The sequence below is a fragment of the Odontomachus brunneus genome, unplaced genomic scaffold, assembly GCF_010583005.1.
Source record: "Odontomachus brunneus isolate Ranch 3 - 2012 unplaced genomic scaffold, Obru_v1 Obru_scaffold_059, whole genome shotgun sequence".
NCBI classification, from domain to species: domain Eukaryota; kingdom Metazoa; phylum Arthropoda; class Insecta; order Hymenoptera; family Formicidae; genus Odontomachus; species Odontomachus brunneus.
The window spans coordinates 1,947,624-1,970,163 of NW_022639509.1; the positions used below are offsets into that span (position 1 = coordinate 1,947,624).

The following is a 22,540-nucleotide window of genomic DNA, read 5'->3' on the forward strand; positions in this document are numbered from 1 at the left end:
TTATTGTTTTGGTCTTTAATACGAATACGAATGTTTAAACTTTCAGTATATGTATGTATATGTATGAGTGTATATGTATATGTATGTATTTAACATATAGGAAGTTAGGAAAAAGAATTCAAGACTTATAGGGTAGGTAATATTCACTAAACTGAGTAAAAAACACTTAATGAGAGAGAGAGAGAGAGAGAGAGAGAGAGAGAGAGAGAGAGAGAGAGAGAGAAATTATGTATTACATCTTGAATGTGAATTGCAAAATACGCCTGATTATATGTGCACAAAGATAATTCCACTAATGGCAACTACAATATCCCGCGCCATACAGAACCCGCTAATATTGAAGTGCTTATGCAATTGATGAGATAATCTTTGTTGTTATGTTGTGAAACTTTATAATCAGTCTTACATTATAATAGCATCAAAGGGTTCACGCGCGCGTAACGTTCGATAACGCGACGATATGGAAAATTAGGTATTAGAAGCTTAAGTGCAAGCTCACCACACGAGGATAGCTTCTGCTACATCATATCTCGGTATCGATGCTGCAGTTTCCGAAACTTTACGTTTGTTGCCAATAGTATTACGGTAAACGCAAAATAACTGAGCGTATGTGTAACGCGATTGTGCACACCCGCTTGAGAAAGCGCTGAACGAATTGTGTCGCTGGTAAATGCGAAATCACGCTCTCGTGTGTGTGTGTGTGTGTGTGTATGTGTGTATGTATGTGTGTGTGTGGCATTTTCGTCAATTGAATATTTCTTAAATTTAATTACGCAAATACGATCACACGCATATATAGTTACGTGACCGACCGCGTCACAAAGCGTAACAGTTTGTTAAATGACCTCAACTTTTACACACACACACACATCGCATTCCATGTAATATTCCACGTAATATTATAATAGCGAATTACACGTGAGGGATTTGATTTATTAACTCGCGCCATTTTGTAGACGGTGGCGTCGCTATAAATATCGTCAACACAGGGATGTTACGACACTCGTGCGCGTTAACGAATTCCGCAGTTGTTGAACGTGCCGCGGCCGGATGATTAGCAACTTTCACGAGCATCACGAACCCAGCTACATTTAATCAGACGGCTGAATTGGACTCACGCAATTCTCGAATTTTTGGCGGAAAGTCAACGGCGACGAGACGTCGTTGATCTCATGCCGACGCGGTCGTTCGCAGAGAACAATCACTATTAGTTATTCCGCGATATTTAATCTGCGATATTATTCTGTCGCGCACCGAGCGATTCCATTTACCGAGGGCCGTACATTTTTGGTGAACCCCTCGCTAACGACACGGCAACTTAAATTGCTCATAAAGATCCCGAAGAAACTCCAAGAAATGTGCGTCTTCGCGCAATACATTTCGGCCACCTCAAAAAGGAAAGCGTGGGCGTACCGGCTTTCTCGAAGCTCACCAAGTATCGATCCTGCCGTTTAGAAGTGACAAGAAGGCAATGCTCCGTGCCGGCGTAAAAGACCAAGGACGACGACGACGACGAGCGCGGCTTGACAAATGAAATCGTTCAGAGTGAGTTCCAGACGATGAGCCGGGAGGAGAATATTAAGCACACGATAACGACCGTCGTGTTGTCCGCGAGTGTCTACGTATAGTATATGCGATTCTGCCATTGGTGACATGTCGGGAAAACCTATAGGATAATAACGATGTCTGACGGTAAAAAAACCATGTCAAAGGCTCTCGTGATTTCGCGCAATTTTCCAAGTTCTGTGCCGCGCGAAAAAACCATTTCCTCGAAATCTCAAGTACAAATAAAAAGAATTAAGAGAAATGCCAAGCCCGACTCGCTGCTCGTTTTCTTACTTTATAAGATTACCAAGAGCGCGACTTCCTTGTGGATTAGCGCGTTTACTGTCGCGAGATAAGGATCGCGGGAAGGAAGAGCGACGCAGTGATGAGGAAAGCTTAAAAATAATGAGGACTTCTTTGAATTCCGGTCTCAGAAATCTTGAAAATAAGATGAGGATTCGTCGTACGGTAAACGAAGCACCACGCTGTCGAGAGATAAATGAGTGCCGTTGCAGACGCTATGAAGCGCGACGGCAGACGGGTAATTTGATTTTTACACGGCGATACACCCCGCGCACGCGGTATATACTCTCTGTAATATCTCCTACATTTATATTGCCCCATACCTACCTGATCTCGTACCAACGACGTATCTTAGTATATCGCGACGTATATAAACCGCGCTTATCACGTCCATACGTATAGCTTTATCATTTTATACGCGCCGGCTTCGTTGTCTCGGTTCTATTAAAAACCGTCCGTCTTACGTGTGGCGGTTTACGTGGAGGAACGACGAGTCCGCGAATGAAACACGATGGCCCGATTTCATTTTTCGTGGCGGTGGAGCAAGCTCGCATTTCACCGCGTCCGGCGGCACGTCGGTCTAATTGCATTAACGTGGACTTACACCTTGCGCGGATTGCGTCACGTCGCGTGGTGTATCGCGACGCGACGGCAAAAGCGACGGAATAAAAAAGGTGGCTGCAAATGTCAAGCTTCTTATCGCACACCGAGCGAAGTATCCTACAGCACGCGCGCATTTCGCCATTCTATCGATACGAAGAATCAGCGAGAGGCAGAAATAGATTCGTATGAAAGGGAAGGAGAGGAGAGGAGAGCTACGTCCATTGTGCCACGCGACGCACCGAAGCGCACACCGTACCGGGTATTCCCTTGAGCTTTCCACAGAACACGTCTCGCAGTTCTCGGATCCGGTGGCGAAGACGTCGGTATCTGGAGCAAACCTCCGTCTAGACGAGGGATGGACTCGCTTAAGCCGCGTCGTCCAGACTTGTATCGTATCACTATATCCGTACCGAGATTTGTATCATAATCTCGGCCAAGTGTGGACAGACCGGCGTATCGTATCCGGGTATCAAAAATTGATACGGTTATACGCTACGCCCACGACCGACCCGGAGTCGCTATTTCGCCGTCAAAGAAATGATATGCGATAAAGACACAGTCAGAAAAGATGAAACAAGGCTACCGAATTTATATCTACCAGAATTGTGAATTTTTTCGAAGTCTTTTTTTGTTAGAAGTATTTTAAAAATGCTCTGAATCGGGATAAATCGGAACTCTTCTAATAAAACGTCTGATCACCTCAATAATATACACCAAAGATACGGATAGAGATGAAAACTGGGCCTTATCGTTGTATCAGCGTAGCGTATCACAATCTAATATACAATAACGGTGACAAATCTGGACATTCTTTTATGTGCGCGTGCACATAAAACGGACAGTGGATGCTTGCCGTTAATATGAGGCCACACGAGAAGATAAAAACCCCGTCGATTGCCGTCTTTTGCGGACGATCGCTCTTCTCGCGAGGATCGATTTTGCGCCCACTCCCTCAAGAAAGGTGGAAAACGCCAAGCCTGCGGTATTGCGTACGCGCGCACGACAAACGGCGTCCTGAAATATCGTACCTGCGCGAGCAATCTACGCGGTAACTGGCTCGTATTCCTCTGACGGAGATATAGGGTGGGCGAAAGTTTTCCCGGGGAAAGAGAGGCGATACGCGCGCCGTTGAAGCCCGTACTATCAGCGAAAGCGTGCAAATAGCGAAAAGTTGGCACACCGATCTCGATTACACGTGGCACGTGAATAATTTCCGGAACGTCCGTCCACCCCGTCCCCCGCTGCTGCTCTCTGTGCGATATATCGCCGATATGGTCGCCCCGAAAGTACCATACGCTCATCCCCCGATTTACGCGGCGGGATTGTTTCGGGCAGATTTGGACTTGGCCGTTGAATTAAATATGACAGAGCCGGGCTGGAGCGCTCTCGGTGACTAAGTGAAGTATGTGATACCCGACGTCAAATGCGCCTTCGAAGTATCGAATCGGGTATGTCAAATAACTTACTGATTCGGTCGACGGGTGAATTAATAATTGTAGCCTTTTCCGGTCGTCGCGACTTCTTAATTGATGAGCTTAATTTATAATCGTCTCGAATGTTCGCGAACTTCGTATAACTATAACAAAAGTTACCCCGCGCGATCGTTCTAAACTTGTTACTCCAACACGGTCGCGGAAAAGTTCAGGAACGTTTACAAGGTTACACAGATTCTGCCTATTCTCATATCTAACTGAAGATTTCTCTAATATTCTAAAAAAAGAAAAAAAGAAAAATTTCTGATATTCTAAAAAAAAGAGAAATAGAAGCATCTTCTCTCCCACGTATACCTTTTCGCGGTCGAAGGAATATGCCACGTGAATCCATAGAGACCTTTTCCTGACGAGGCGCGCGTATGGAAACTCCACCAATTTTAACAGAAACAGCGGCCTCGCGCTGTGTACACATTCGGTGTACGAAAAGGTTAAACTATTCTTTATGGAAAGGATATCGCGTTACGAGATAGAATGACGCGTAAAAGCCGTAGAGATCTGCCTTTTTGCCAGATCGTTTTTCGAACGTAGTAACTGTGGAAATTATCCGGAGGTGCATAGTCGTGAGAGAGAATATAGTCGAGCGTAGCGAGAACGAACGGAAGTCGGCAGCGTGTTGTGCGGATAGGTACGTGCGTGTGCTATGTATGTGTATGTATTTTACTCCTTTTTCTTTTTCGTTCAGGTCGCATCGCCCCGCCGGTTACGCGGCTATGGTTCCGTGCTAGCTTTTATCCTCATTTCCCAGACCGCCATTTCCTCTCTTTGCATTCCGCATGGTGAACGAAGGCGAACTCGACCGTATTCGAGCCGGTACCTTTCTACGACTTCCGGCTGCTTGGATTTCCCCAAGATGAGCTCGCCCGTGCAACTGTTTCGTCATTAAACTGGCTCGCCGAGATAACGAATATATGGCCGGATACAAAATTTCTGATAACTCGAGAATACGATAAGAATAATAAATTACGAAATAATTCCGAGCGTGTAAATTTAAGAGATTTCGGATGCGCATACGCTCTGTTCGCCGGCTCTACGAATCGTCTTGCGTTTTTATCCGGCGCCGTAATTTAGTCGCGAATTCTTTGCTGCAACGTGCGCCTTGAGTCGCTATGCAAAGAACGTTGTGTAATTTGAATTTATTTCACGTAATTTTAGCGCTTTCCCATGCGTATCACGCATCTCCCCGCTAGTTTTCGGCGGCTCGCAGAGTGAAATGTAATAACAAGAATTCCCATTGTTGCCTTGTGAAACGTATTCAAATATTCTGAGAACTACTCCAGCGTGCCATACTTCACCGTCTTCTTTAAAGTCCCGCAAGGAGAAGAGAGGGTAAACGTGGGAAATGGGAGAAGTTAACATTACCATAGTATATGCAATTTCTCCCGCGCACAATTCACGATAATGTGTGCTTGCTTGGGCTAACGCGTGAGCGAAACTTTCAAATGCTTCCTCCAACCTGCATAAAATCGCAAGTTTATAAACATTCGCAGAGATTCGCTCTATAAGACGTTAACATATTCAACTCGCCGAATCATACAACGGTTTCAATGGAAAATCGACGCGAAAGTGTCTCGCGGTCGTAAATATCGCCCCCGACTGATCATCAATCGCCCACAGCAATTTCACCGACAAACAACGCGCCTCAACAAAAGAGAATAATTTCCCCTTTGTCGCAGAGAAGCGCCGTGAGGCATAAAAGTGACGTAATTAATCGCCCGACTGTGCGTTGTTGTTAAAAAATCTCAACTGAAGCAAGACAAAAACGCAAAGATCTCGCGAGGCGCTCCATCAAACGGGAGTAATTACCGCGCGATTGTGTCCCGCTACGCGAAATGAGTGGCCTTATCATAAATGGCTGTTCGTGTTTGAGGAAGGAACACTCCCACTTGAAATCGCACTTCTCCACGGTCGCGAAGGATCCGTTTAATACCGGGAACTGTCGGGCCACAAGCGCGTAGTACTCGAAAACAACAACCTTTCACTTTAAGCTCCCCGGCAGTTCTCAGTGACGTCGCCGAATTGAGCTCTCCTCCAGGAAGCTTTCTCGTGCCGCGTCGTGCCGTGAAAGAGCCGGCGTGCAAGGCAATCGCGCACGGAATCGATTCGGTCGAGGGGCTACCTTTGCTGGAGATTAAACGGGACTGCCATGTGGACGTTCGCGGACCCTACGATTGAAAAATATCGCGCCAATATCTCGCTGATGCTTCGAGACTCGTATCTCATCTTTCTAGTCCCTCACACCCCCGGTCCACTTCCTCCGATCTCTCATATATTATTTCCCGCGCGATATGCCGCAGGAAAATGAGCGACGGTTGAAAGCGAGCAACGCGGGGAAGGATGAAACAGCTATTCGGTAGTTTGAGGTAAGGAAGACGACAACGTCATGCCAATCGCGGGGAGCAAAGAGACGTTATCTCGAAGCCTATCAACGTTAACCCTTTATCGATCCCGTTCCTCCGCGTCTGCCGGCGTTGTTTGGTTAACGTCAATTCTCGGATACCATTTTCTGGCTCTTCCAGACTCGAGAGGATCCTCCACCACCCTCTTTTCCTTCCCTTCGATCCCTTTTGCTTTCCATCTATCGCGCGATTGCGGCTTTTCACCGTAACGATCCTCCATACGCCGGCAAATATTTCCGAAATGTTGTAAACCATCTCGTATATTCGATAAAGCTCATTTCGTTTACGCCTCATAACGGCGGATGCTACGCACGCACTTGACGAGATTATGAAAAGTACATAAAGTAACGACCGCACGCCGATCGATAAACTACAAAATAGTTTAAGTGCGCGCCTTCTTCGTCGCTCAATCGACCGGAGTGACGCGCGGCTGAACGAGAGTCTTTAATGCGCGCCCGCGACATTAACGTCGGCGCTGGTAAAAACAATCTTGTGAATTGACACGCGAAGTTTACGACATAGCTGTAAAATTCAGACGGTAACTAACGCCTGGGAAACTTAAAAACTCGCGACTGAATCACCAGCTACGAGAGAGAAGGCGGTTCGTAGAAACCTAAAATTTGTTCACGAAAGAAGCTAAGTTTCTTATTACCGGCGTCCATCGTTCAAAATCTAAATATTGATTTGATCTTGGGTAATTTCGAATTGCACCCAAGAATTTTGTCATTTTTACGATAGACAACAACGTGATTGCATGTTGATTTAAGGTACATAGGTTTTAACCCTTTCGCCGGCATTCCACTGTTTGTCCCGGTGGGGCAGAGAAAAAAGTTGGAGAATTTTTTTTAAACTTGGTATACAAAAGATCGCTGAATACGATTTTGAGGTCAGAATTGTAAAATTCAAAATGGTGGCAAAGTACTTACTATACTTATGCTTGTGATATATTGCTTCTAGTATGTTTCTTGCAGTGTTATGATATTCGATATTATAAACCTTAGAATTATGAGTTCTCAAATGAAATCAACGAATCCCCGAAAGTCTTTATAACAAGTTTTAAAAGACTGGATTTTTCGAATGATTCGTCATATTGGATCCATCATATTGGGTCCGCCATTTTGAATTTTACAATTCTAACCTCAAAATCGTATTCAGCAACCCCAAAAACGCCTCTACACCAAGTTTTAATAAAATCAAACAAGATGTTTCATTTTTTGAATATAACGATCCGCCATATTGGATTCACCATTTTAAATTTTACAATTCTGACTTCAAAATCGTATTTAGAGACCCCAAAAACCTCTATATACAAAATATGACAAAATTTGCAACAGTGAATCGCAAAATAAATGCATGACGTCAATTGGCGTCATTGCCAGCGAAGAGGTTAAAGAGGCACATATATTGACGTGCTTTTTTTGATTAAAAATTCAATTATCAAAACGACAAGAAACGACGCGAACGCATTTTTACGAGAAGGATAAAGTCAAAGAACGTCACTCCTGTCCGTCCACTCTGTTTTGACCGGCACAAGGCCGAGTAATTTTAATGCCGCGGCACGTAAGTGCGCGAGCAGCAAATCTCGCATCCCCTGTACGTATTTCCTCAGCACGATGGAGGGAAAAAGACACTTCAAAAGCTTCAAAGCCGTCATCCGCTTTCGTGTTGGAAACTGAGAAAAATTCCTCCGCAGGAGATTGCCCGGCAAACTCGACTTGCTGGTGACGTCTGACAAGTCGACGACGCGAGAGTTCGCCTCTAGCAAATTGGCCCGCCTTGTACAGCCAAAATTAATCATCAACTAAACCATCGCGTTAATCACACTTCGCCACTGTCTACTTCTTTCGAATAAAGATTTTTCGTCCGTGTTTAATCTTTACCTCCGTCCATAAGCTCGCGTATCAGAATTTCACGTAATAATGGATAAAATATATCAAGCTGATGGATTTCACGCGGTGCAATCATTGCGACAGAAGCCGGAAAAATAGAGAGAGGGGAGAGAGAGAGAGAGAGAGAAAGTATATAATGGCATGAGAAGCCTGTTATGCACATTCGGGATTCATAGATATCTCGGAAATCTGAAAAACCTATCTCATCATCTCGCGCGTCCCCAATATGCGTATGAAATATTTCGAATTGTACCAAGAGTGTTCTTTCTCGTTGAAAGCGTATTTTAGTGAAACATAGCGAGTTTGAAATGTGATGTCTCACAGTAATGTGATTATATATACATTTTCATACGTAGATTATTATACAAAGTGTTCAAGTACATTTGCGGCGACAGAAACCGTTTATCTTGATATACACCTGAATATTTTCTTGAATATCCAAGCATTTTCCCTTCGTCGATTCGAGCAGCAACTTTTTCGATTTTTTCAAGATGGTATTATCGATACCGTAGTCTTATAGCGCTTCTATGAAGCGCTATACCAGAATTATTCAGGAATCTCAACAAACGATTTTCAAATCGGGATTGGAGGAGGACTTAGAGCTGGAGCGGTACGCTTTCCAAATGTAATTTTATTAGGCGCTTTTGTTCGGGATTTCGTTAAATCACGATGTCGCAGAAGAAATCAAGATCCAGCAGATCCACGAAATTGCATTACAAAGGATTCTCTTCGCGGATACATTCCTATTCCGTCGATGTACGCGCAGAATTTTCAAAAATTCTGTATTTTGTATTCTTGTAAAAATACATTGTGTAAAATTTATGATTAGCACACTTTATTGAATTCTAGTAATTGCAAAAGATTTCCCGCCGTCAATTATCAAGCACATATTTTACGGTGTCCTAAAATTCACTGATATCACTTCAAACATGTATTTTTCATTTCATAACATTTATCTCGACTCATAGAACAACGCAGAACATGGTTTCGTTGATGGAACAAGCAGCGGAAATCGCACGTAAAAGTTCCATCGCGCTCGAATTGGAATTCGGCGATATGAGTAATAGTCGGTGACCGTCGAAAGAGCGTCGCGATCAACGAGAGGTATCATCGATTTGCCCTACGAGAACTCGACGATCCAACGTATTTTAGACGGCGAACGACATTATATCTCTTAAGCGGCGTTGTGAACCTCTTGTGAAAGGGTTGACATGCAGGATTGCCACCGCACTTAACGTAATTGAAGTAGATATTACGGTGGCGGATTCGGGCGCGTTCACGTTGCCATTGGAAAGCTTAGGATTACATTTCCATATCTCGAAATGAACTCAATATATAACTCCAAAGTTTTCGATCGTTCCTCGCATGTGCTTTCTTCCACCCTAGATATCTCTGTCTTTCCATTTAATTGACTTGTCCTTGCAACTGCCTTATTGTATCTCGAAAGTAAAATATATCTTCGTAGAAAATCGTTTCTCATACATCTTCGTTTCTCTCATTTTGGTCGCTTCGTAACCATTCTTTGTGGATATTCGCAAAGTTTACCCGTTAAAACCGCGAGTTTCCCGAATAAATAACTCTCTTTTTCTTCAAACGCGCGATTGAAGTGCGAAAGGAGGGAGCAGATAATATTTTCTCATCAAAGAGATACCACGACGGGGGGAATGTTCGCAAACGGAGCCCGACCGAACCAGTTTTCCAATTCCGGGTGTAAAAGTAACCGCGTGAATTAAGACTCGACCTATTTTATTTTCGCGTGCACGTTCGCATGAGAATGAGCGTAACAAGTGGTACAGTAACGCGCGGCGAGAGGCGAGCGGTGCACGCGATACCGCACATCGAGATTTCCATTGCGTTCTATTTACAGGTCCGGGACGAGTTTGCTAACCGAGCGAAAACGAGTCGCGATACGTGCCGGTCCGTATCTTGGATCTCCGCATTCGAAACCGCACACGTGCCGTCAATGATGAAATCAATTCGTTCTTTCGGAAGGACAACACGACCAACAGTCCGACGTCATTCGCGCAATGAGTATGACCTGTGCACAGCGCGCCTACGCGTGTGTACGTGTCTGTGTGAAAAGAGCGAAAGAGAAATAGGGAGAGAGGAGCCAAAAGAGAGAAAGAGAGGGTGGGACGTGTGTGATGGCGCGGGTGTGCGGTCGTGCGTATTCACGCGTGTGTTCGACCTGTGACGAGAAGCCAGTTATATGGTAAGAGCGGCAGAGAAGCGTTGGAACGTACCTATGGATACCTATGTGCGGGTCATGGCGCATGTCAGGCCGGCAAGGGTGCGGCAGCAGCACAACTCGAAGACTAAACCGCGGCAGGGCGGATCCATCCTTTCACCGCTCGATCGTATTTTCCCGCTGTGCCTGATTGCCACCAACTAACCCGCATAATAACGCGTTTCCCGGTTGCCCTTATCGTTCCACGCCGCCTGAATTTTTCCATTCCCGCGCTCGCGATTTCAACGCGCGCTTTTGTCCTGCACGGAACAATGACACTTTACGGCAAGCCGTGTAAGGTTTGGAGGCTGTTTTATTTGTACTTGGAAAAAAAAATACAAGTACTTTACGACGACGACGGTGCAGCGCGAGCAACGGTCTTAGCGGAGAGAGAGAGAAAGAAAGAGAAAGAGAGAGAGAGAGTTATCGTTTCTTAGCAAGAGGTCAAAGGGCAGAGAGAAAATACATCCGAATGGCATAAACGATTTTTGCAAAACAAAAAAATCGTTTCGCCGTCGAATACACTCTGTACCGAATAGCTTTCTCGCGGTATGGCTCTATATATATATATATATATATATATATATATAGCGTTCCATTCAAATCTTTAAATCTCCAAATTTTCTTTCGCGAAAATTCACAAAGCATAGAAGAGTTCCTGTCGGAGGAAAAACTGTTCTGGGAAATAATCAGCCGCATGCTTTCATTCTTCCATATGATGATTCGTATTGAGAACACATTGATACATTAATTAACGCGAATTCCATCATGTCGCACAAGGTAAAACTTTCTCCGCGCGTCGCAATAACGCGACTCTTTTGTACACCGACATAGCGCGCTATGTTTTTGCTCGTGATTGTTCCCACGCGTCACACAATTAATCCATGCGTTCGCAATTAATTTCGCTAATGTCCGATCATCTATGAATTTCCATTCGCCTGCGATTCCCATTTCATCGATATTTCGCCACCGGAATACAAACACGCGGATCCCTAATCCGAGTTACAACGCGATGCAACAACCTCTTAACGACACACCAGCTACTCTCTAACTTCAAGGGGCTTCTCGGTCGTTTTTCCCTTGCTGAACCCTTGGTCTCTAAACCAAGTTCCTGCGTCGTGGCGGTCAGCCACGATGTTCGCGGAGAATAGTTATAATTGGGGCCAGAGTTCGTCCACCATCTGACGGACCGCGATCGCCCAGATAACACGATTAGTTTCTCCGGGACACAAGCCGATATCTATACACGCGGATGACAATGACCTCGACGGTCCAAGTGAGACTCGATATCTCACGTATGTACGCCAACACGATATTTACCTAAGGCTGAATCTACGAGATGCACGACGGGAAACGACGAAGCAACTCCCGCGATTAACGACCTACGATCACTTTTACGTAAAGGAAAAGAGAGGCCGAGAGGGAGAGGAAAAGAGAAAAAGTCAGGAACGTCGAACGCGCATTATTCGGATCTGTTTTTCGGACGAGCAACGCCAAACTCGAACAACAGCGAACACGTCAATACGAAGCTCGACAAAAAGTCAACGCGGAATAAACGTAACGGCTATTGAATCGCACGATTCAGGATTCAAACATCACTTTGGAGTCGACCTCCAGCTGTTTCTCCGCAAATCGATCGATCGATCGATCGATCAATCGAGCATTTGATAACAATGAAAGCTCCTTTCTCTATTCGGCTCGACTGCTAATGAATTCCGGCAACTGACTTACGGACTCGGGTGTAATTAATTTCGCTATTTCGTGCACGTTCATTCGATCTGCTGCGCGTCAACTCGATCGATCGAGCAACGCTTTAAATGAAAATTGCCGCTAATGCGTTTGTTATTTTTGTATATTCAATGATCTACGACGGTTTGATAAACATACCGACTAGAGGGAAAGAGATTAAACGCTATTTTTTCAAGGGTCGAGATGCGCACAAGGTCGCGCGCGTGTGGGGATGATATCCACAGGGAGAATAGCTAGCCCCGAAGCCAATAAAAAGACTTCAAGACAAAAGTGAGAGAAATATGGACCTTTAAGAACTATTCGCGGTTGCGAAATTAAATTTCATATTGTGGGAGGATAATTGTGTTTGACAGTGTTAAACGTACGTGGTCAGTTATTCTCAGGTTAAGTTAGGTTTTCGCGGTGAATCAGCCTTTCACATCAGACCCCGATTCTTTATCTCAATTATTATTAATATTAATGATATTCCCCATCCCAATTAATTGCACATGTTCTCAATTTCTTTTAAATGTTGCGAAAAATACTGCCTTAGTCAAGAATCGAATCTAGACCTCTCTACCAGAGAAAAATATCATTCTACTACTGAAATAAATGATTACTTAGTTTACTCTCCTTTTCTGTAGTAAAAGCTATATTTCCAACTGAGAATATTTTCTTTAAAATAGTTTTAAAATATATTTATCACAAATCCTAAAAAAAGCTTATTATTATGTACTCAAAAGAGAGGAATTTCTCCACATTTTATATCATAAAATTTTATCCAAGAAAAAGTTGATTCGACTTTATGTAGTGAACAAACTGAATATTTGTTTTAATTTAATATCCTTGATCGAAATGTTAAATTTACTAGGATTCAGAACGTATTTTGAAGAAATTTAGTGCTCGTGAGGAACTTATAATAAATTTACAGAACAAACTCATGAAATTGAAACAGGTAACATTTATTTGAATACAATATGCACTTTTCTGTGCGCTCTTGCCGAGCAAGATGCCATATAAATTCAGTTGCCGAGACTTCGACAGTATTCCTAGCAACTCGAATGTTTTATACATCGTGTATTGGATCGAATTTACATCCGAGTGTCTGTTCTTCCGACTAGACGTAAACAAAACACGTAAACAAGCTCTGATAGAATGTGACTACAACGAGAAAAATATCGGCATTTCAGAACCGCTCGCGGTAGTCCATTGCGCAATTAAATTTGATATTGTAGGAAGAATAATAATGCTTGGCGGTGTTAAATGCGTGGTCAAGACGACTTTTCGCGTGAATATCGAAATAAAAATGTCCCGGCGAAGTGTGCGTTCGGAGTATAATAGCGCGCTCGTTCGAAAAAGGCCACTCGCTCGAATATAGCCACGCACTTCGCACGCGATTGCAAAATTAGCACAATGCATGGATTAATTAACGCTCGCGGTCCCCATAGGCAACCTCACAGAGGATAATTACGTGCGCGCGAGTGCGAGCACGCGGCCATGACTACTTCAATTTTGGTCCCTTGGACTCTCTCTTTTAACCCGGTATCCCATTACGTATATGTGTACGGGACGCAACATAATACTTTCCGTTATCGTAAGCGCGCTTTGGTATCTCGGTTTATATCTCGGTTTATATCGTCCTAGGAACTGGTATTCCGTAAGCGTCCCGGTATCTCGGATTATATCGACCTAAGACCTTGTCGCATTTTGCTGTTGAAGCAAAGCGCTTATGACTGCTCTGGCAGCGCGGCAGGGTCCCGTTCGACCTTTCCAGCGGATTTGGGTTGTCGCCGGTCCTTCGGATAATGACTCGCGTTATTAACGGCCGGACAGGTCATTCTGAGCGCACAATAAGTCGAGCACGAGCCGAGTTGGTGACAATACATAACGGCATGCGTTATCGGAAAACACGCATTTGTCGTCGTACCGCGCGAATGCGGGCTGCCTCTTTTCCGATTAATAATAATAATAGTAATTACTCGCGCGCGCGTTCGTTGTCTCACGCAAATTGATAAACCTGAGCGCGCACAATAAGTCGAACGCGGCTGGAACTGCTGGCGATAAATAACGATATACGTCGGAAAGCGCGTATTCACGTCGCACCGCGAATACGCGGGCAGCACTTTTCTCGATTAATAATAACAATTACACGCGCGTTCACTTCCGGACGCAAATTGATAAATTGCCGGAAAAAATCGCAAATGTTTCATCGACTGTAAAGGGGAAAAAGAGAAAGAGAAAAAGAGAGAGAGAAAGAGAGAGAGAGAGAAAAGAGAGAAAGAGGAAAAGAGGAACGAGAGGCGCAGCAACAATTGGTTGAAATAAAGTCACTGTATCGCCGATACGACGACACTTTCCTCATTGCGGCACGAGCAAATCGAGGTGCGCAATACGAGATGGGTAATAGCGAAGGAGCTTGATAAGGGAAAAAGTTTGCTACGTGACGCGCTTCTCTGTGCCTCACATACGGGCAACGAACACATAAAGCGAGCTCCGATAAGAGGCAGAACCAATCTGTCGGACAAGTGGCGAAATGATATCGCGAATAGGAAATCGCGCAGACTCGGCGATCCTTCCTCCTTTATATGAGCATTATCTATTAGCGCGTGAAATTTTTGCCAACGCAGGAGTGCTTGATCGAATTTCGCTCGCACGAGTGGGAACAATTGTCAGAAACCGCCACGGATGCGGAGGAGGAAAAAGAAACGTAGGGATGCGATGGATATCCACGCGCGTATAAATGACGCTCATGATTCCAAGTGTTCATGGCGCGCGCACAAAAAGAATGCACTTTCTGTGCCAACGCAAAGGCTTTTTTTCTACACGCAAGAAAATAACTTAGTAAGTATATCAGCTAAACCGTGGTAGCTGATTCAAACTTAATCAAAAGGCTAATCGTTTAGCTGTCACTGTTAAGAATTGGCTATGACAGCTAAAATGTATTCGCTATGAAATAATAAATATATTAGGTGACATTAAAAATGCACATTATTTCAAGTAGCTAAGAAAATGACAATTATTCCTAAATTGCTTATCGTATGCATATATTAAAGAAGTTTACCGCACAACTATAATCATTTGTTACAGTCATTTATTTCTAGTAGCTAATATTTCTCGCTGTAGCGCCTAAGTTTAACAGCGAATAAATTTAGCTTCGGTAGTATCGACATTAGCTGTCCCTATTTTAGTGACACATCTTATCTGCCACAGCTATTTTTTAGCTCTGAAAACTAGTTTTTTTTGCGTGTATCACGTATACCAAAAAAAATTTGTTATTAACTATCCAGCCTAATAACCATCGAGATAATAGATCCCATTTGCTTTGGTGAAACAGTTTCAACTAAACTAATATAATTTAAACTAAACTATACTTATATAATTTGAGAAGTGTTAACAAATGATTTTAGCAAGTCTTGATACCTGTTGCTGAAATTTAGTGACCATCGCCAATTTATGTGGTACGTATCATCAAACAATTTGTTAAGTAAAACCATATTGTTTAATCATATTTACTATTGTGTAATAAATATACGAAATGAGCGAGTCAACAGTCAAACTGTTTAGCAATTATTACCAAATTATTTGCTATTATATATTTATCAAACCAATTAATTAGTTCAACTAAGTGAAGGAATTGTTTTACTAATTATTTTGTAATTATTACCAGACGGTTGGTAACTATCGCCACATTTCATACAAATTATCAGATATTGCACCGTTACGCTCAACTAAATGCATTTGTTAACTACTACACAATTCTTCTTTCAGTGTATATTCCACTTTTGTTCCGCGACAAATATAATCTTTGGTTTCGTTTTTTCTTCTCCATTTCGTACAAATGAAACCCGTAAAAATATTCCACGCGCGCGTGCACGAGTGCGGCGAATTTGTAATAAAAGAATCATAGGCGTAATATGAGCGTAGGAGTTCGCGATCGCGTCGACAACCGCTACGAAATTTAGCGAGGCAAAAGTGACGCGCGTACGAAAAGCGTTGCGTTTTATCGTATTTATCACTGGCAGGTTACTCTTCCGCGCGCGAAAAATACTCGCCGCATATTCGATCTGTTTATGAACGAAAGTGCCTCCTACGACGGATATGTTCTATGCGCGTGCGTGCAATACGATGACACGCGCGTATTTCCAAGACGGAAATTACCTCAAATATATTGCCTCGGATAACGTTCTCGAGGAATGTATCGGCGCGATAAGGAAAAATTCGTGCATAATATTCACGAGTGAGCGTTTCGACAGTTGTGAAATATATGCGTGCATTTGCATCTGATGAAAATCTCGTCGGCAGAGCTGAGTCAGAGATCCGAGACAGTTAACGGCCGTGTGTATCTTTAACAAAATTGAGGGAAGTAAAGTAAAAATACCAATTCCCGGACACGTGTCCGACTCCGGACAATCTTTCGCTCTGGCCTTTAAATGCGAATATTTAAACTCTTTAAAAAAATATATATACATATATTCTATGCTGACAGTTTAAATATTCATGTCCAAAGACAAAACAATAAGAATGTCCAGGATTAACTACGTGTCCGGGAGTCGAGAGTATTTCTACCTTAAGGTTGAAACCTTTTCCGCATTAATCGTAACCAGAGGGAGATCGCGGTGTATCTTGTAGCAACAGGAAGGGACTGTCTCGCGCGCGCCTCTTACAGTCGACTGCTTTAAATTTAAACCGCTCGGAAGAGATACACTATCGATCGTTCGACACTGCTCGACTTTATTTACGCGAACCGGCTTGAAATATCTGCCGCATTAAGAACTTTCTGTGTACTGCCATAACTCGAATGTGACCGAGAGAGAGAGAGAAAGAGAGAGAGAGAGAGAGAGAAATAAAAAACGAAGAGCTACGTAGACGACGTAGACGATATCGGATTGCGCGCAATGGTGACGCTCCGTAAGAAGAACACGAAGGGTTGTAAAGCTCGGTTTACGATAAAAGCTGCTGTAAAGCGCGAAGCCGAAATTAGAAGATCGGGTATCGTCGGGATCACTCGCGGCTTATATATTCCTCAGATAATCGTTCAAGTTCTGGGAATTGGCGGCGGCGGGGGCGCGACAGGGTAACATCGCTTAGCAACGGAGAACACTCCGAGTGAGAAGTACGCGACCGAAATGAGCTTCGCTCGGTCTAGACGGGTGATGCTAATTATAGACGCGCGCCCATGTTAGTTCACTTTAACTTCTGCTGATGCGTAACACCAGACAAGATTTATGACGATAATTACGACGTTCCGGTTTGACGTGCAACACACCGATCGATCATGGGTCGCGACACGTGAAACAACTTGATGCATATTTACTTAAGCATGTTCGAATGATGGCGCGCGTCCGCGCCTATCGCGTTCCGCATCTCGACTTTCTCGTGTCGCACGTTAAGCCACGAAGAAGCGTAAAAAAGGATTCGGGGGATTAAGATTCTCGCTTTGCGAGTCTGCATCTCGCCCGGATGACGCTGACAACGCGGTACTTTTTAATACTGTAGACGGCACGAGTCCCGGAGTCCCTTCGTGAAAATGGCTTTTACGTTCAAATCGGAGGGTCCACGAGAGAGAAAGAATAAAATTTTCCTCTCTTCTCCCTTTTTTTGTGTGTGTGGGTGTGAGGACAATATGGAGATGAAATATATATTTCTGGGTTCTGTATACTGCGTTACTTATCGTAAATAAGAGAAGTAATTTTATCAAAAGTTAATTTAGAAAAAATATTCGCGCTTTGTTAAAGAGGAATCGAGGAGAAAAATTGTTGAATTTCTAAAACCGAAATATATCTCGGTTTTATATGGCCAGATAAAGCCGACGAATTTAGAGAATTTAGAGAATTACGTTCACTTGCATGCCGTTACCACAATGGATCTTTCAGAGATGCAATATCTTTGTTTCGAGTGACTCCGGGCAAAGTTAATTACGTTTGCAGCCATCTTGAACGTAGGACGTTATGAAATTAATACAGCACATAAGCGAGAGAGAATATTAAATGATTTTCTCATTCCGATTATAATCTGACTTAAAAGTTCTCACATGTCCGGGAATCTCTTCTATAATTCATGATTCTCTCGCAATCGTCTAAATGCGAAGCCGCTAGCATCTCCTTGAATGTGTTCCACAAATTTGTTTTATACATTTCTAAAGATCCCTTTGAACATTTCATTTTCGCACAGCGGGAAACGCCGGGATAATTTCAAGTCGTCGGGCAAAGCGGGGTCGAGAAATTTCGCGCGAGAGTCTCCCGGGGCAAGGTTGAAAGTTACAAAGCGTATGTACAATTCCGCTCGTGTTCTTGCCACGCGAGCATTCCAAGAACTATGCGATATAAGTTAATGCGTCTTCAATCATACGTGTCGAAATTGCTAAATGGCCGCTCCTCCTTTTTCTCGCTCAAGCGTGCGCGCCCTCAAGAGCGCTTAAGTCGGCGCATCCTCGCCAAAGTTCTTGCGTAAAATACGATCTAATGGCGTTCGCACTTTGAGCGCTTTCAGTGCCGATAAATGGCCGTAGAAAAAGTAGGGCATAACGCTACTTAGGATTTTAATATCACACTTCCGGATTCCACCTGCACGCTTCTAACTCGAGCGCGCCGCTGCTGTTTGTCTCTCATTGAACGATAGTGAGGGATCTTATAAAAGGGAGATTCTTCACTGTTCGCATTGAGCACACAGCTGTGTCGGAGCACACTCGACACGATGCTGTAGTTGCACGTGTGCGTGCGTGTGTTGTGTATGTATGTCGAATTCTCCACATCTGTTATCTATCTATTACACCGATAAAAATGCAATGACACGTTTTACTATTAATTGTCTTTCGTGACATTAATTGGCGCCAGTCTTTTGCTTCGCGACTAGTTATCGAGAGCGTTCTGTCCGAGAAACCAATTAAAAGATATATCAGAGTTCCAATATGTATCTAAAGAATAAAAGAGGATAAAAATTACATTTTACGTAGCGAAGAAGTACCTCCTGTTTCCCTTATCCACAATTGATATACGTTTTATGGTTTATCGATAAAGTATACGTGTTTGCGACGATGCTTTCACACGTACGTCGTAAGTCACCGCGAGTTTTACGCGACGTGGCCGTGTGGCTAAGTATTTCGAAAGAAACCACGCGGGTGTTATTCTCTTTTTTCCGACGGAAAAGAGGGATAGAGGAAATATCGTATGCGACGACGGGGTTGTATGCGCGGGTTGCACACCACGACTACAATAACGGATGAGGAGGGAAACGCGCGGGCAAAAAGGAGGAAAAACGAAACACATAATAATGAAACACTATACACGTCTTGTTATAATGCACTACGTGGCAAAAGGAACTACCGAGGCGGGAAAAATGTGAGACCGTTACCTTTTTTCTTTCTCTCTGATGAGAACTTTAACGCGGCGAGAAGAGGCGGGGTACATCAGGTCGACGAGCGCTCAGACTAAAAAGATCGCCCGAAAAAATACTGTATCGCCGTAATCATCACGCTGATATAATTGCGAAAATCTCGGATATATTATAATAGTAGTTATAATATTGATATAAAACTACGTGTTCTCGTTGCGCAAAAGAGAAGCGACGTATAAAACAGTAAGAGATCAAAAGACGACGTCCAATTATTGTTCTACTCTTGCACATCGTTACGCGCGTGTAAAAATACGAATTATGAGCCACGCGATGTGTGGCGTTGTGCAACGTTCGATGCGACGGCTCCGCGCGAGATTCACCGCGGATGTCTGCGCTAATTATTATCCACTCGGCAGCTATTGATTATCTTAACGAATAACGCGCAAAATATCAATTACGCGACGACGTTCGCGGCCTGAATCGGAATGAGAGGGTGTGCGCTTTGAAATAACGCTATTGTTCTCCCTTGCTCTCTTTCGCGAAACGCAAGTCGTGATTCACCACGAAATCTCATTGCCGTCTGGGGCCCATATAGCGAGGGTCTTGCAAACAGAATGTCTTGTAAAGACGCCGAAAAATTGAGCTTTTTTTTCGAGGACAAGAGTCGAATACTTTTTGTCCGGAATGCACGTGGATCCCTACAATCGCTTTCTCAATAGAAGCACTGGTTAGAGAGAAAGGAAAGGAAAGAGTAGATACTACCTATGCGACGCGATTTTCGTTTTACAGGCAAAGATACCGTTATCGAGACATTTTTCGTTTATTTCGCGAGCTTGTCGTCGGATCGGCACGTGCGTTGAGTTCATTTGGATTATTTGCGCGGTGATTAGCCACAGAAATGCGGCAGTGCCCGACCGAATTAATTTCGCCCGTTTCTCCCGCATGATTGGCGATGTGCACACGATCATTTCGCGAAAAAGAGACACAGTCTTTTGAGGTAATACATTTTGAGGTAATATTGAGATAATATTGAGGTAATATCGAGGTAATACATTATTCATTTAAAGCTCCTTCCTTCGTCTCTGAGGCTGGTAGGCTCAGTCGCGAATGTAAAACACTGTTTCGCGGCGATCAATCATCGCTTGAATTTTACACAAGTTTGCAATGATCAGTATTTCATGTGTATACGGAGATTCGCGGAATTGCCTGGCACGAAGTTCATAATTTTATACTAGTTCGGCACGGATTTAATAGATGTTTGTCAACAATATAGTTTATAATTTATGAAGCATGTTAACAGGAATACCATGAAATATTCAACACTAACGAAACATAAAATCGCAAGCGAGATAAAAATGAAATTTAATTTCACGCAGAAACGAGTAGGGAATTCTAAGAATATATTTGTGCTACTCCTTCAATGCACGTGCAACGAAAGTATCTGTTTTCTGGTCCTTTTCATTTATTTCCTACGCGGGTATTGCTCAAATCAGACGAAGAGCTGAGATGTGTGTTTGCTTTTTGCAGCTTAGAAATGTAACCGCGCATCAAAAAGATGTCACGACTAAGTTTTGCCGCCGTAAACAGTAAATTATCATAACGTCACTTAACTTGTTTTAATTCAATCTTGCGCTTTCTCTCTCTCTCTTTCTCCTAAATAATTAAAGTAGACAAGTAACGTTTACTTAAACTACAGTACTGAATTATTTCTAGGCACTGCCTCTTGAAATTTAACGAAGCTTGATGGACCTTAATGGACGCTTGATAGAGCGTTACTTTTCTATGGATCGATATATTTTTCCGAAGAACCGACATTGTGCTGCGGCGAGATCTCACTGGTATACTATCAAAACACACGCAGTGACTTTGACGTAAACAGGATTTACGTTCGCGGCGATTCGCTCCGTATTTTTCTGCTCGTCGCGACGCGCACACCGGCGCGTTTACTCTACGGCGCGACTACGTCAGTAAGTGACATCGGCAGCAGGAAGACGACGAAACGACCACGACGACGTGCACCTCCGTTTCGAAAAGAGGGCGAGAGAGACGCGTCCCTCAAATTCGGCGGCGCGACGATCCACCGCGCGCCGGCGACCGGGAGATGTTTCGCCGAAAATTTGAATTTCAAATGCGCCGTACACGCGCGGCACGCGAAGAGACCCTCTCGTAGCAGACCGCACGCTCGTTTACCCTTTACCTCAGCATCCTGTCATGCGCGACGAGGCTGTCGTGCGGCGTTTGACAGCTTCTTCTTGCGAGCGTTCGTTCCGGCGACACGATGTTCCTCCGTTCCGAGCAAGCAGCGCTGGACAATCCGAGAGCGCGAGGTAAAACGCTCGGCCGGAGAAGAAGATCTGCCCGTGGACGATGAATATGTCGATGACGTAAACGAGGACGAAGAGGTGAGGAACCGCGAGGTTCCTCCGGCGGTGTCACGTGCGTGGCACGCGCGACAACACGTACTCGTGTGACGGAGGGATTTTGCAAAAGTGCCAACAAGACGAGTGCAAGAGTAGTAAAAAGACAGGGAGAGAAAAAGAAAGAGAGAGAGAGACGTGTCGTCGCGACAGGTGGACGCGCACTGCTCCAGAGAAAGACGCGGCACACGTCGGTGGCCACTGGGCGTCGCGGCGCCGGCGACGACGACGACGACGACGACGACGACGACGACGGCGACGGCGGCGGCGGCGGCGACCACCACGACAATGACGACGCCGACGTCGACGCGTGCTACTAGCGACCGGTAGTTGAAGGGGATGTAAAAGGAGATGCGCATGCGTTCGCCGACGGCACCCTCCGCTCACCCGCGGCTCGACTGATTAAACGCAGGTTCCTTCTTCCACGTTGCACGTTCCATCTAGCCCGCGCCGCGACAGATTCTCGATCTCGCATTATTATCACGGGTCGCGTATTGAAAGTTTGCCAAGGAATTACCGCCGCGATACGCCGATAATGGCTCCTTGAGCCCGAGCTGTGGCTCTCGCCGAGTCTTGCCGGGGAAAAATTTCATTTGCGGCGCGCGCG

At 44.3% G+C, this 22,540-nt stretch overlaps 2 protein-coding genes across 3 annotated transcripts in view; both read right to left on the reverse strand.

The window, feature by feature from the left end:
* The window catches only part of LOC116845990 (guanylate cyclase 32E), a 143,242-nt gene that overhangs the window by 110,907 nt on the left and 9,795 nt on the right, over positions 1 to 22,540 (reverse strand). The window lies entirely within an intron of this gene.
* Positions 1 to 22,540, reverse strand: part of LOC116845992 (somatostatin receptor type 2-like) — a 93,468-nt gene that overhangs the window by 57,751 nt on the left and 13,177 nt on the right. The window contains exon 1 of one of the 2 annotated variants that reach the window (XM_032819292.1): positions 21,714 to 22,205. The exons of the other annotated variant lie outside the window; for it this stretch is intronic. The gene's annotated coding sequence lies outside the window, so the exon portion shown is untranslated. Of the gene's footprint in view, positions 1 to 21,713; positions 22,206 to 22,540 lie in introns of those variants that run through there. 2 annotated transcript variants of the gene reach the window in all.